General features: G+C 41.4%; 1 protein-coding gene and 1 long non-coding RNA gene across 4 annotated transcripts in view; one reads left to right on the forward strand and one right to left on the reverse strand.

Moving 5' to 3' along the window:
- Positions 1–4,310: 4,310 nt before the first annotated feature.
- LOC113886837 lies at positions 4,311–12,482 on the reverse strand. Its single transcript, XR_003509565.1, has 3 exons — positions 12,404–12,482; positions 8,138–8,545; positions 4,311–4,350 (listed from the first exon to the last, which is right to left on the reverse strand). It is a non-coding gene; the product is annotated as an uncharacterized LOC113886837 (long non-coding RNA).
- A 52-nt stretch (positions 12,483–12,534) lies between these two features.
- The window catches only part of ENOX2 (ecto-NOX disulfide-thiol exchanger 2), a 288,301-nt gene continuing 285,477 nt past the window's right edge, over positions 12,535–15,358 (forward strand). The window contains exons 1-2 of one of the 3 annotated variants that reach the window (XM_027533373.1): positions 12,535–12,677; positions 14,274–14,333. The gene's annotated coding sequence lies outside the window, so the exon portion shown is untranslated. Of the gene's footprint in view, positions 12,678–14,273; positions 14,334–15,358 lie in introns of those variants that run through there. The other 2 variants (XM_027533371.1, XM_027533372.1) reach the window with 2 other exon arrangements.

Genomic DNA, 15,358 nt, shown 5'->3' on the forward strand with positions numbered 1-15,358 from the left:
TGGATTCTTTACTGCTGAGCCACCAGGGAAGCCTGGTAAAAACTTAATCGGATGCAAAAATCAGTTGCATTTCTACATATTAACAACAAACTATCTGAAACTTAAGAAAACATATCATTTATGATAGCATCAAAATAACAAAATATATAGGAATAAACTTAACTAAGGAAGTGAATGGAGAAGGAAATGACAACCCACTCCAGTAGTCTTGCCTGCAGAATCCCATGGGCAGAGGAGCCTGGTGGGCTACAGTTCACAGGGTTGCAAAGAGTCAGACGTGACTGAAGCCACTAAGCATGCACGCACAAGGCGGTGAAAGACTTGTATAATGGAAACTATAAAATACTAATGACAGAAATGAAAGCAGATGCAAGTTAATGGAAAGACATCCCTTGTTCGTAGATTGAAGACTTAATATTGTCAAAATGTCCATACTACCCAAAGTGGTCCATAGATCCAACCCAATACCTATCAAAACACCAATGGCATTTTAAACAGAAAAAGAAAAAACAACCATAAAATTAATATGGAACCAAATAGTTTTCCAAATCAGACATAAAAATGGCCAACAGGTATATGAAAAGATGCTCAAGGTCATTAATCACTAGGGAAATGCAAGTGAGCTATCACCCCACACCTGTTAGGATGGCTATTACCAAAAAGGCAAGAGATAACAAGTGTGACTATATCAAACTAGTTTTTGTGCAGTGAAGGAAACTATTAACAAAATGAAAAGTCTGCCTACTGAATGGGACAGTTGCCTACTGAATGGAAACAGATGCCTACTGAATGGGACAAGGTATTTGCAAAAATATATCCAATAAGGGCTTAATATCCAAAATATACAAAGAAATCATGTAACTCGACATAAGGAAAAAAAACAAATAATCTGATTTAAAAAATGGGCAGAGGACATAAATAGACATTTCTCCAAAGAAAACATACAGATGACCAACAGACACATGGAAAGATGCTCAATATCACTACTCATCAGGAAAATGCAAATCAAACCCACAATGAGATATCACCTCACAATTGTCAGAATCACTATTATCAAGAAGACAACAAATAACAAGTGCCAGCAAGGATGCAGAGAAAAGGGAACCTTTGTGCACTGTTGGTGGGAATGTAAATTAGTGCAGCCGCAACAGAAAATGGTATGGAGGTTTTTCAAAACATTAAAAATGGAATTATCATACTATCCAGCAATTCCACTCCTGGGTGTTTATCCAAAGAAAATGAAAACATTAATTCAAAACTATGTATGAGCCCCTATGCTCACTGCAGCACAGTTCACAATAACCAAGGTAAGTGTCCACCAATAGATCAATAGATGAATGAATAAAGAATATGTGGTATATATTTATACAATGGAATACTTCTCAGCCATAAAATAGAACAAAATGTTGCTATCTGTGACAACATGGATGGACCAGAAGGCACGATGCTAAGTGAAATAAATCAGACAGAGAAAGACAAATATTATATGATTTAACATATATGTGAAATCTAAAAAAAAAAAAAAAAACAAAAACAAATGAAGGAACACAATAAAACAGAAACAGAGGTATAGATACAGACAACAAATAGGTGGTTGTCAGAGGGGAAAGAGAGGAGAAGGAGAGAAACAGATGAGGGAGATTAAGAGGTACAAACTTCCAGTTACAAAATAAATGATTCAAGGATACGAAGTGTACAATGTGGGGAATATAGTCAATACTGTGTCTTTGTATGGTGACAGATGGCAATGCGACATATTGTAGTGATCATTTAGAAATGTATAGAGATACAGAATTTGTGCTATCTGTGTACCAGAAACTAACATAGCACTGTAGATCAATTACACTTCAAAAACAAACCCATAGAAAATTAGATCAGATTTGTGGTTACCAGAAGCAGGGGAGGGAGGGCAGAAGGAATTGGATAAAGGTGGTTAAAAGGTACAAACTATTAGTTATAAGATAAATAAGTATTGCTACTAGGGATGTAATGCATACTATGATCAATATAATTAATACTGCTCTATGTTAGGTATGAAAGTTGTTAAGAGACTAAATCCTCTCCTCTTTGGTAACAATAAATTTGTTTTCTACCCATCTGCAAGTCTGTTTTTGTGTATAGATTCATTTGTGTCATTTTTAGATTCCACATACAATGATGTCAAATTGAGAGGGTGGGAGGGAAGACCAAATTGGGTGTATGGGATTAACTGATAGGAACTACTATATATAAAAGATAAACAGTAAGGATATACTGTATAGCACAGGAATTATAATCTATGACTTGTAATAATCTATAATGTAGTGTACATAAGTGCATGCTGTCACTTCAGCTGTGTCCAACTCTTTGCAACCCCATGGACTGTAGCCCACCAGGCTCCTCTGTTCATGGGATTCTCCAGGAAAGAATCCTGGAGTGGGTTGCTCCAGGATAATGCAGTATAATCTGAAAAAAAAAAAACAAAACTAAATCACTTTGTTGAACACTTGAAAGTAACGCAACATTGTAAATCAGACATAGTTCAAGAAAGAAAGAAAATAATCAACTTGTTTGTTTTAAGCAAAAGAGAGAGAGAGGGAGAGAAACAGAGAGAGTACTTCCTAGGAGTTCTTATCACAAGGAAAAAAAAATTGTTTTCTATTTCTTTAATTTTGTATCTGTATGAGATGATGGATGTTCACTAAACTTATTGTGGTTATCGTTTCATGATGCATAGCATCATGATTCTATACACCTCAAACTTATATAGAGCTGTGTGTCAATTATATCTCAATAAAACTGGAAGGAAAAAAATCTGTTTAAAAAAGTATCAGGGAGGAGGGTTCAGGATGGGGAACACGTGTACACCCGTGGAGGATTCATGTTGATGTATGGCAAAACCAATACAATATTGTAAAGTAATTAGCCTCCAATTAAATAAATAAATTTAAATTAAAAAAATAAATACATAAAATAAAAAAGTATTAGTGAGGATGTGGAGAAATTGGAATTTTCATACACTGTTGGTAGAAATAGAGAATGGTGCAGTCAACATGGAAAAAAGTATGGAGGGTCTGCCAAAAATTAAAAATAGACATGTCACTGGCATTGCGTGTGTGTGTGATGTGATATATTTACATATGTAAAATATTATTCAGCCTTAAAAAGAAGGAAATCTTACCATTTGTGACAACATAGATGAACATAGAAGACATTATACAAAGTGGAAAAGGGCAAATATAGGTGGACAAATATTCATAACTCCACTTTTATGAGATAACTAAAGTAGCCAAACTCATACAAGCAGAGAAAAGAATGGTGGCTGCCAGGGGCTGGGGAGAGGAGGAAATGGGGAGCTGGTGCTTAGTGAGTATAAGGTTTTCATTTTACAAGATGAGTAAGTTCTAGACTTGTTTACAACATAGTGCCTGTTGTTACAAATACAGTATTGTACACTTTAAGATATGTTAAGAGGATAGATTTCATGTTAAATGTTCTTACCACTCCAAAAAAAAGAAAATCCACAAGAGAAGAGAAGGAGATTTTTGGAGGTGATATATACATTCAGTGCCTTGATTATGGTGATGGTGTCACGGCTATATGCATGTGTCCAAACTCATCAAAATGTATACACTAAATGCATGGAATTTTGTATATCAGTTATGCATAAATAAAGCTTTTTCAAAAGAAACAGAAGGGACATTGCCCACGATTTTTGTCCCTATAATCAGGAAAATACATTTTTCCATAAGTCAAAGCATATTCCTTTTTATGTCTCACTGATGAAAAAGCACCTGAGAAAAGTACTGTTAGCGTCTAGTCTATCTTATGATAATGATAAAGGAAAGGTGTGCTTTCAAGGTTTGCGGTTAACCAATTATTAATATGTGCCACAGCAGGAGCTCTCTGTTATCCAAAAATCTTTGACAAATTACTGTCTCAACATTCAATCTAGCTACTAATAATTATAAGCTTCCTTCAAGTGTTTAAATAAGCAAAAATAAGTTATCATGTATGGAACAACACTGGAATTATATAAACGAGAATGTTAATAGATAACATTAACACTCAGCACTCAGTGAACAGAAACTACACAAAGTCAAAATGGGACGATTACCAGCAGAATCAACTCTGACACAGTTCAGTTCAGTTCAGTCATTCAGTCGTGTCCGACTCTTTGTGACCCCGTGGACCACAGCACGCCAGACTTCCCTGTCCATCACCAACTCCCGGAGCTTGCTCAAACTCATGTCCATTGAGTCCGTGATGCCATCCAACCATCTCATCCTCTGTCGACCCCTTCTCCTTCTGCCTTCAATCTTTCCCAGCAGCAGGGTCTTTTCCAGTGAGTCAGCTCTTCGTATCAGATGGCTGGAGAAGGGAATGGTAAACCACTTAGTAGTCTTGCCTTGAGAACCCCATGAACAGCACGAAAAGGCAAAAGGATATGACACTGAAAGATGAACTCTGACACAGGCCAAATTGAAATGCTAACGCAAGTCACCTACTGAACCAGGCTCAGGCTGCAGAATGAGGTACAACACTGACCACTGTGACTTAGCGCCACAGACCATTCCAACATGAGCAAAGACAGAACCTTGACACTGGCTAAAGTCAGAAACTGCACCTTGAACTACTTTGGCCAAATATGCATCCCCAATCCTGCTCACATAGTTGACATCTGGCCACAAACTATACTCTAACACTGTCCATAGACAAAATGCTCACTTTGGTCTGAAACAAAACTAGGGCTCATCAAAGTTAATATCCTAACATGGCAACAGACAGTATAAAACTAAGACACTGCCTGTGTATTAACAACGGCCACAGACTGAGGCCTAAAGCCGGGCCAAAACTAAACTCTAATTGGAGCTTTACCTGATGAAAGACTGAACATAAATCCTGTTCAAATTCTAATTAGCTCTTCCCCAGGCAATACAATTGACAGGAACTGTAACCCCTGACAGGGCTATGATATGGCCTTTACTGATTTCCAAACCTAGAAATAACAGTGATTCCAATACTGACTAAAAACTAAAGTGAAACCTTGAGCTGAGCCCTAACCGTCGATGTGATCTGTCTAAGGTTAAGCTACAGACTGAGCCCTAATACTAATCTTAGAATAAGGCCTCTCTTATATAAACTACACCCTAATACTGGCTAAAATTTGGACCCAAATAGTGTACCTTGTCTTCACAATGAGTATAATCCAGGCCACACTGGACTAAAGAGCCTCACAGTGAGCTTTCATGCCAGTCAGAAATACGTTCTGATCTTTATCACAGATAGAACCATGGCTTTAACACTGGAGCCTAACACTGATAACAGGCTGAGTCCTAAACTTGCTTCCATGGTCCTCTAACCATGGATCCACACTGACTCATTAAGACAGCAACAGATCAAGTAAGCCTTCACCTAAGCCGAAGATTGAAGCCAAACACATTCCACATTATAAACCTGAACCCTGGCCATGACTTTAACTGTACACTGGCTCTTAAGCCTTAACCTTGGCCTACCAATTGATCTATAAATCCAGCCAGACTGATTTACAAAGGGTCACTATTTCACAAATTCATCTTCTTCTGTGTGTGTGTATGTTAGTCACTCAGTTGTGTCCAACTCTTTGCGATCCTATGCACTGTAACCCACCAGGCTCCTCTGTCCATGGAATTCAGGCAAGAATAGTGGAGTGGATTGCCATTCCCTTCTTCAGGGGATCTCCCACCCAAGGATCAAAGCTGGGTCTCCTGCATTGCAGGCGGATCCTTTACCATCTTCCCTGGTGGCTCAGATGGTAAAGCGTCTGTCTGCAATGCCCAAGCCCTGGGTTCAATTCCTGGGTTGGGAAGATCCCCTGGAGAAGGAAATGGAAACCCACTCCAGTACTCTTGCCTGGAAAATTCCATGGACCAAGGAGCCTGGTAGGCTATAGTCCATGGGGTCACAAAGAGTCGGACACGACTGAGTGACTTCACTTTCACTTTCTATACCCAAGCATTCTTTCCTGGGTACATTTTCAAGCATACATTCTATGAACAATAGGTCAAGAAGAGTCCCACCTTTGTATGTGTAAACACACATACACACACATTACAATCAGCATTGTAGAAATATTAACTGTCACTACTTTTTTTTTTTTTGGCTGCACCCTTTAGCTTGCAGGATCTTAGTTCCCTGACCAGGGATTGTACCTGGGGCCCCAGCAATGAGAGTTCAGAAGTGCAGAGTGTTGTTTGTTTTTTTTTAATTTAATTTTATTTATTTATTTTTTTAGGGAATAATTTTTTTTAATTTTATTTTTAAACTTTACAATATTGTATTGGTTTTGCCAAATATTGAAATGAATCCGCCACAGGTATACATGTGTTCCCCATCCTGAACCCTCGTCCCTCCTCTCTCCCTATACCATCCCTCTGGGTCGTCCCAGTGCACCAGCCCCAAGCTTCCAGTATCGTGCGTCAAACCTGGACTGGTGACTCGTTTCATACATGATACTATACATGTTTCAATGTCATTCTCCCAAATCTTCCCACCCTCTCCCTCTCCCACAGAGTCCAGAAGACTGTTCTATACATCAGTGTCTCTTTTGCTGTCTCGTATACAGGGTTATTGTTACCATCTTTCTAAATTCCATATATATGTGTTAGTATACTGTATTGGTGTTTTTCTTTCTGGCTTACTTCACTCTGTATAATAGGCTCCAGTTTCATCCACCTCATTAGAACTGATTCAAATGTATTCTTTTTAATGGCTGAGTAATACTCCATTGTGTATATGTACCTTAACTATTGGACCGCCAGGGAATTTCACTGCTATTTATTTTAATTATTAATATTATTTATTGATAGTTTCCCCCTATTAGAATGTAAGTTCCAAAGGGAAGGGATATGGTCTGGGTTTTGCCCCCACCCCCATTCCTCTATTCCCAACATCTAGAACTGTACCTGGAATGTTGTAGGTACTCAATAAATATTTGTTGAATGGATGAATGAATAGTTCCTTGTTACTCTTCTGTCCTTTTATTTAACCTCTCTGTACAATATTCCAGTGCTTCTACTTTGTTTTCTGTTGGTTCAAATATCAGGCCATTCCTTCTCAGCTTCTTTTGAAGGCACATCTTCCTCTACCTACTACTTGAATATGGTTATTATCTAGGGTTCCATACTTAATCTTGGAGAAGGCAATGGCAACCCACTCCAGTACTCTCACTGGAAAATCTCATGGACGGAGGAGCCTGGAAGGCTGCAGTCCATGGGGTTGCTGAGGGTCAGACACGACTGAGCGACTTCACTTTCACTTTTCACTTTCATGCATTGGAGAAGGAAATGGCAACCCACTCCAGTGTTCTTGCCTGGAGAATCCCAGGGACGGGGGAGCCTGGTGGGCTGCCGTCTATGGGGTCGCACAGAGTCGGACACAACTGGAGTGACTTAGGAGTAGCAGTCATACTTAATCTTTGTCCTTTTAAAATTACCATTCTAAGCATTCCATAAAATTCAATTCATATTTATGTATTTAATTACCATCTATTACTGATGTATCCCAAATGTCTAGTTCTAACTCAGACCTCTCTCCTGCACTTCAGATCTACATTTCCTTACAGCCTTTGAGGCATCTCTACACAAATATTCCAGAGATTCCTCAAATTTTTAAATGTCCTATACCCCACAAAACTTGCAACTCTTTCTGGGGTCCCTATCTCAATGAATGGTAGGTTCACTCTTTCACATCAGAACCTGAGAGTCATAATGGATGCCTTCCTTTTCCTCCCTTTTCATATTCATGCATGCATGCTAAGTAACTTCAGTCGTGTCCGACTCTATGCAACCCTATGGACAGCAGCCCACCAAGCTCCTCTGTCCACAGGATTCTCCAGGCAAGAATACTGGAGTGGATTGCCATTTCCTTCTCAAATTCTTGAAATTTCATATTCAAATTATCACCAAATCCAACTGATCATATCATTTTCCTTGCTTAAAATCCTTTGATGGTTCTTTAGTGCTTTCAGGGTATATTGTGAACTCATTAGAATGGCCCTCTATTCCTGCCCCATCTAGTTCCTGCAGTATCGAAATTTTTTGTTGTTTTTTGCACTCTCTCACATCCTTATCCCTGTGTATGATTAGCCTCCTTGCCCCAAAGCTGACAAATATCTTACCGGTTCTCCAAGGCTCATCATTCAAGCATTGCTTTCTCCAGAAATGGAATGAGTTCTTCCTCTTCTATGGTCCTACAGAACCCTATCTAGAACCTTTTAGAGCACTTTGTACATTGTATAGTCTATCTCTCTTCTTAGATCGTGAGGTACTTCAGAGGAAGGACTATTTTCCAATTCTGTAGCAATTGGGCCAGTCCAGGGCCTTACACAAAGCAGTTTGCTGAATACATTTTTGAGTCTATTAAATCATCTTCTTCCTTCATGTCACTTTAAAAAATTTTAGGCAAGTATCTGAGCAAAATGCAATTCCTCTTTCTTTGTTTTCGTTCCATTTGTGAGTCAAAAAGTTGTCATCAGTGAAACTGTAGTAACCTAATCCTAATGATCCATTCAGCTACAAGGATTCATCTATAACAAAGAAAGCAGAAGTCAAAAGTGAGGAGTGAAATTAGTCCTAATAAGCCATTTTATTCTGATGTACTATGCATATAAGTTAAATAAGCAGGGTGACAATATACAGCCTTGACACACTCCTTTTCCTATTTGGAACCAGTCTGTTCCATGTCCAGTTCTAACTGTTGCTTCCTGACCTGCATACAGATTTTTCAAGAGGCAGGTCAGGTGGTCTGGTATTCCCCTCTCTTAAAGAATTTTCCACAAATTCTTCTAGAAAATTCTTTATTTTCTAGAAGAATTTATTTTTTGGGGGGGGAGGGGGCTCCAAAATCACTGCATATGGTGACTGCAGCCATGAAATTAAAAGATGCTTACTCCTTGGAAGAAAAGCTATGACCAACCTAGACAGCATATTAAAAAGCAGAGACATTACTTTGCCAACAAAGGTCCATCTAGCCTAAGCTATGGTTTTTCCAGTAGTCATGAATGGATGTGAGAGTTGGACTATAAAGAAAGCTGAGTGCCGGAGAATTGATGCTTTTGAACTGTGGTATTGGAGAAGACTCTTGAGCGTCCCTTGGACTGCAAGGAGATCCAACCAGTCCATCCTAAAGGAAACCAGTCCTGAATATTTATTGGAAGGAATGTTGTTGATACTTTGGCCACCTGATATGAAGAACTGACTCATTGGAAAAGACCATGATGCTGGAAAAGATCAAAAGCAGGAGGAGAAGGGGACAACAGAGGATGAGATGGTTGGATGGCATCATCGACTCAACGGACATGAGTTTGACTAAACTCAGGGAGTTGGTGATGGACAGGGAGGCCTGGCATGCTGCAGTCCATGGGGTCGCAAAGAGTCAGACACGACTGAGCGACTGAACTGAACTGACTGACTGAAACCATTTTCTCCAACCTTTTAATCACTTGAAAGTGTTTAGGTTTCCCCTTGTATTCCTTTATCTACCTCCTTTAGCCTATTTTTTTTTAGTAAAAAGATAATTTCATAAAGAAATATACAGTTATTTTTTATTATTCAAGTTGTATATTTTCTCTAAACTGTTGCATTACACCGATGGATGTGGCCTCTGTTCTTCACAGCGTGACTTCATTATAGGTTAAACAGGTGTCTTATGGCTGGCTTTGAGGTCATTAATGGCTCAGATGGTAAAGCGTCTGCCTGCAATGCGGGAGACCAGGGTTCGACTCCTGGGTCAGGAAGATCCCCTGGAGAAGGAAATGACAATCGAAGTCAAGTGGGCCTTAGAAAGCATCACTACGAACAAAGCTAGAGGAGGTAATGGGATTCCAGTTGAGCTATTTCAAATCCTGAAAGATGATCCTGTGAAAGTGTTGCACTCAATATGCCAGCAAATTTGGAAAACTCAGCAGTGGCCACAGGACTGGAAAAGGTCAGTTTTCATTCCAATCCCAAAGAAAGGCAATGCCAAAGAATGCACAAACTACCACACAATTGCACTCATCTCACACGCTACTAAAGTAATGCTCAAAGTTCTCCAAGCCAGGCTTCAGCAATATGTGAACCGTGAACTTCCTGATGTTCAAGCTGGCTTTAGAAAAGGCAGAGGAACCAGAGATCAAATATCCAACATCCACTGGATCATAGAAAAAGCAAGAGAGTTCCAGAAAAACATCTATTTCTACTTTATTGACTATGCCAAAGCCTTTGTGTGGATCACAATAAACTGTGGAAATTTCTGAAAGAGATGGGAATACCAGACCACCTGATCTGCCTCTTGAGAAATCTGTATGCAGGTCAGGAAGCAACAGTTAGAACTGGACATGGAACAACAGACTGGTTCCAAATAGGAAAAGGAGTACATCAAGGCTGTATATTGTCACCCTGCTTATTTAACTTCTATGCGGAGTATATCATGAGAAATGCTGGACTGGAAGATGCACAAGCTGGAATCAAGATTGCCGGGAGAAATATCAATAACCTCAGATATGCAGATGACACCACCCTTATGGCAGAAAGTGAAGAGGAACTAAAAAGCCTCTTGATGAAAGTGAAAGTGGCGAGTGAAAAAGTTGGCTTAAACCTCAACATGCAGAAAACGAATATCATGGCATCTGGTCCCATCACTTCATGGGAAATAGATGGGGAAACAGTGGAAATAGTGTCAGACTTTATTTTTCTGGGCTCCAAAATCACTGCAGATGGTGACTGCAGCCATGAAATTAAAAGATGCTTACTCCTTGGAAGAAAAGTTATGACCAACCTAGACAGCATATTCAAAAGCAGAGACATTACTTTGCCAACAAAGGTTTGTCTAGTCAAGGCTATGGTTTTTCCTGTGGTCATGTATGGATGTGAGAGTTGGACTGTGAAGAAGGCTGAGCACTGAAGAATTGATGCTTTTGAACTGTGGTGTTGGAGACTCTTGAGTCCCTTGGACTGCAAGGAGATCCAACCAGTCCATTCTGAAGGAGATCAACCCTGGGATTTCTTTGGAAGGAATGATGCTAAAGCTGAAACTCCAGTACTTTGGCCACCTCACGCGAAGAGTTGACTCATTGGAAAAGACTGATGCTGGGAGGTATTGGGGGCAGGAGGAGAAGGGGACGACAGAGGATGAGATGGCTGGATGGCATCACTAACTCAATGGACGTGAGTCTGGGTGAACTCCGGGAGTTGGTGATGGACAGGGAGGCCTGGCGTGCTGCAATTCATGGGGTCGCAAAGAGTCGGACAGGACTGAGCGACTGAACTGAACTGAACCAGCACTCTTGCTTAGCTTTAATTATTGCAGGAAAAAGCCAATTCTGACTGCATGTTGGAAGTGTTTCTTTGACTTGATTTTGGTTGCTTTTGTTATCATAATCATACATAATGGCCTATCTCAGAGAATCCTGCCCCTCTGCCTAACTGCTACTAAAGTGCCTTTGTTCAGAACCCTGTCCACCTGTAGATGGCAGGAAGGAAGAAATTAACCAATTCCCTGCCTGAGGCTTGCCATTCTAGGAGATATTTGCAAAATTCAAAGCCTTTTTACTTTGTCTTCTCACTTCCCCCAGCTCTGTTCTATAACAGAACCTGGCATCCAGACCCAGATAATATGGTTATTTGAGACATTACTCTGCCATCTCCTTGGTCAGCCAACTCTCCAAATACAGTCTTATTCCTTGCTTCAACACCTCATCTCTGATTCATCAGCCCGTCCTGCAGGTAGTAGAGAAAGCTTGGACTCCATAACACAAGTCACATTTCTATGCCTGTTGTGACACCATTTCCAAGGGAAAAAATATGGCTCCCAATTAGAAACAAATATACATTTCCAGAAACTTTAAAGTGATACTAATGATGGTTCACACAGAACACATTTTGACAATTTTAAAGGATGAGTCAAAATCCTTAGCTTATCAGAGTATAAATAACATTTTGCAAAAACCCACTGAATCATTTTGATATATGGCAAAACCAATACAATATTGTAAAGTTAAATAAAATAAAATTAAAAAAAAAAACTTAATGAGAATTTCAAACTGCGATGACATGTTTGCACCGCCCCCCCGCCCCCCCCCCCCCCCCCGCATGCCAGGAGCTCAACGAACAGTAAAATCAATCTAGAACCTTTAGCTGACCCACAAGCACAACCCCATACCCCAAGAAGGGCGATTCTGTAAGACAGCACATTTCAAACTACAACATCCAGAACACTGTCCTCAACCCGAAACTCTGGGGACAATAGGAACCAGGGGAGGGAGCCGGCGGAGGGGAGGAACTCTGGGTACATAAAAAGAAAGGTCTCGACTTCATCTCCCACAATCCTGTCTTCACTAGAGTCTCTCCGCCAATGTCAGTATTGGATTCCACCCCCTCCACCAGGAAGAACAGCCTCCAACGACCTCAAACTACATTTCCCAGGAGGACAAGGGCTCGGGCCTGCGGCTCCCCCGGTGACCAGTAGCCAATAGGAGACACCTCAGCGGCTGCAGAGTGGGTGAGAGTCCAACCTGGGCCTGGGAGCCGGGCCTAAGCCGGCAGCGCCAGGCGGGGAGTTCAGAAGACTGTCGCCCGGCGCCGTGCGCCGCAAGGGCACTGCCTGCTCGGAAGCTGCGGCACCTCCCGATTTTCCGCGGCTCTATAAGGAGTCGCGCTTCGGTAGCCGGGGAGCTGGAGGTCAGAGAGGCAGAAAGCCTGAGCCGCTGAGGCTGGGGACTGTGGGACTGAGGGGGCCTAGGGAGGATGGTGCTTCCGGGTCCGCGGGCTTCAGCCCTGACTCCACCCAGTTCCGCCTCCGAGCGGGAGGGGTCTTTGGGCAGGGAGTCGCGGTGGGCTTCTGAGGTTTCCGCGCGCGTTCCTCCGGAGCCTCAGGAGCGTACCCTCTTTTCTCTTTTTCCTTAACTCTGCCCTCTATCTTTTTCCTCTACAACGCCATCCCGTGTCCCCCACCCCGGCCTTGTGCCTCCTCAGACGTCTGAAGTTAGGGTTCTCCACCAGGGTCTTTTCTAGGCGGCGTCTGGACTCTGCTTACTGCTTGCAGGAGTTGGGCGATCTCTTTTTCCTCTCTTCTTTGCATTCGCACTTAGGGTTTGGGCACACACCTCTCTCACGCACGCACACCCCTTTCCCTTTGGGGAATGGGAGTTCCTTGCCATGCCCTGGGAGTGACTTTTTGTCAACTTTTCAGTTTCTACTTCTGATGGTGAGATCATGATCGTCGCCATCTCTTTATTGGCCCTCCAACCGCATGCCCCTTGCCTGACCGGGTCTTTGTCGCGGAAAGGGTTTCCCCTCAATTTTCGGAAGGGATGGGCAGCAGATGAGGGAAGGAATCTCGCTTTTGAGAAATAGGTGTTTAAGGTTCAGTGCAGTGTTCTAATGAGAATAAAAGACAAGTTAGATTTATTTATTTATTTATTTTAAAAAAGAGCACTTTAGGGCTTTCCAGCAAGCGTTGATGTTAACACATATTTAGGGGGCGCATCAACTACGGAATAAAGTAGACTGTGCAAAACGACACTGTATTATTTTATTATTAAAAATGCGTGCAAAAAGTGCTGAGGAGGTAGTGGAAGGGGATACTGATGAGGTGGGAAGGTTGATCCATGGGAAGTCTAGCCTAAGGGTGGAAGAGCTGAAGGCTTGAAATTCATCTGCTTCCAGACCAATCCTTGTCGGCTTTAGGAAGGAGATGAATTTTAATTTGGGCTCCAAAAGAGTAAAGGGGACTTGAAATGGGCTAAGAGGAGAGAGAAACTGCTTCCTGATACTGGGGTTGGAATTGGGGAAGGATAGAAGAGGTAGATATAACAGATGCTGCTGCTGCTAAGTTGCTTCTGTCATATCCAACTCTGTGCAACCCCAGAGACGGCAGCCCACCAGGCTCTCCCGTCCCTGGGATTCTCCAGGCAAGAACACTGGAGTGGGTTGCCGTTTCCTTCTCCAATGTATGAAAGTGAAAGTGAAGTCGCTCAGTCATATCCCACCCTCAGCGACCCCATGGACTGCAGCCTTCCAGGCTCCTCCGTCCATGGGATTTGCCAGGCAAGAATACTGGAGTGGGGTGCCATTGCCTTCTCCAGATATAACAGGTGAGGTTCCCTGAACTCAAGTAAAATGTGTCAGCAGGGATAGATTGGGAAAGAAATAGTGTTGAAAAGCTTGGGATCATAGGCTACTTTAAAAAATCCTTGTAGTTTGGATATTATTCTGTATCAAATAAAACTGAGAGCAAAAAATTAAGATTGGGTGATTTTTGTTTTTTCATCCTAGGGGAACCTGATTTGAGATCAATTCTTGGAGAACACAAAGAAGTGTGGTGGTATGTTCCAGGTGTGAGTTTAATTTAAAACCAAGAAGAATTTTGTCTTATAGCCTGTTTTGTTTGTGGCTATTCTTAGCTACACTCTATAGTTGTCATTTTGAAGCCTGGTGATGTAAATTTATTTTCTTAAATGCATTTGCTGTCCTTGTGCATCATATTACCTGAATTGTAGTCAATTCATTGGGCAGACAATAGTGATTGCTATTTATTGAGCCCATGAATGTTCCAGGCACTATCATAAGCACTTTGTTGCATAATATTAAGAGTCTTATGATGTAGGTACAATTTTTCTAGAAGAAACTAATATGTCAAGAACTTAAGCAACCGCCTAAAGTCACATCGTTTATAAGGAGTTGGGGTTTGGAAGTCAGATTTCTGACTCCAGAGCCCATAGTCTGTCCATGATTGTTTGCTGGTCCCAATGTTCACTTTTGTTCTTGACTTTCCATTTGTGGTAAGGAGAGGTTATTGTGAGATACATTCGATCATCTTGGCAAAAACACAAGTGATTCGCTTTTAGCTTCTCTGTCAGTATGTATCTGCCATAAAGTAGCTGCCAAAACCAAGTTAGCTTAACCGCTACTGCAGCGTGGCTAATTGTGTCTGCCAAAACTGTAGTCAGTATTACTATCTCTGATTTAGATGCTTCTCTTTATAAAACTTGTCATACCTCTAGGCTATTTGGGCCTGGACAGAATTTTGCCTTTTATTATATTTTAGGCTTTAAGTGACCTTCTGGGGCACTGGGTCTCCTCCATGACCTTTGCCCCACATGAAGCATTGGAGATGCAACAGAGTATGACATGTGAGCTTTCTAGGTTTAGTTGGGGAGATAGAGACCCGTCATTCTGAGATGATATAGTATGTAGTATAACAGAGACAGGTGCAAAGTTCTACCAGAGGATGAAGGAAGATGTGACTGTCAGGGAGAGTCAGGAAGAAGGCTTCTGTGAGGAGGTGACTTGTCAGATAGGTCTTGAAGGGTAAGGAATTTACCAGGTAGGGAAGAGTACAGGGGAGGCCTTGCAGATAG

Source organism: Bos indicus x Bos taurus, chromosome X (assembly GCF_003369695.1).
Source record: "Bos indicus x Bos taurus breed Angus x Brahman F1 hybrid chromosome X, Bos_hybrid_MaternalHap_v2.0, whole genome shotgun sequence".
Classification (NCBI taxonomy): Eukaryota; Metazoa; Chordata; class Mammalia; order Artiodactyla; family Bovidae; genus Bos; species Bos indicus x Bos taurus.